We start from the raw sequence: 205 nt of genomic DNA, 5'->3' as shown, positions 1-205 counted from the left end.
GCGGCTTGTGGGAAAACTGCTGTTATATAAAACGTAAGAGGCATGAGCTGTGAAAGAGCCTGGATAGCTCAGTCGGTAGAGCATAAGACTTTTAATCTGAGGGTCCAGGGTTCAAGTCCCTGTTCGGGTGAAGTGCCTTCTTCTTGTTGGCGGCCTCAGATTGCTGTCATGTCTGTCCATCTGTGCTGCTGTCTCTCTAATAGAG

At 48.8% G+C, this 205-nt stretch overlaps 1 non-coding gene across 1 annotated transcript; it reads left to right on the top strand.

Moving 5' to 3' along the window:
• Positions 1–57: 57 nt before the first annotated feature.
• On the top strand, positions 58–130 carry trnak-uuu (transfer RNA lysine (anticodon UUU)). Its single transcript has one exon. It is a non-coding gene; the product is annotated as a tRNA-Lys (tRNA).
• The last annotated feature ends 75 nt before the right edge of the window (positions 131–205 follow it).

The sequence above is a fragment of the Sinocyclocheilus rhinocerous genome, unplaced genomic scaffold (assembly GCF_001515625.1).
Source record: "Sinocyclocheilus rhinocerous isolate Xijiao unplaced genomic scaffold, SAMN03320098_v1.1 C33967183, whole genome shotgun sequence".
Classification (NCBI taxonomy): Eukaryota; Metazoa; Chordata; class Actinopteri; order Cypriniformes; family Cyprinidae; genus Sinocyclocheilus; species Sinocyclocheilus rhinocerous.
Note: the sequence above shows the minus strand (reverse complement) of the source record. Positions and strands in the feature narration are given on the sequence as shown.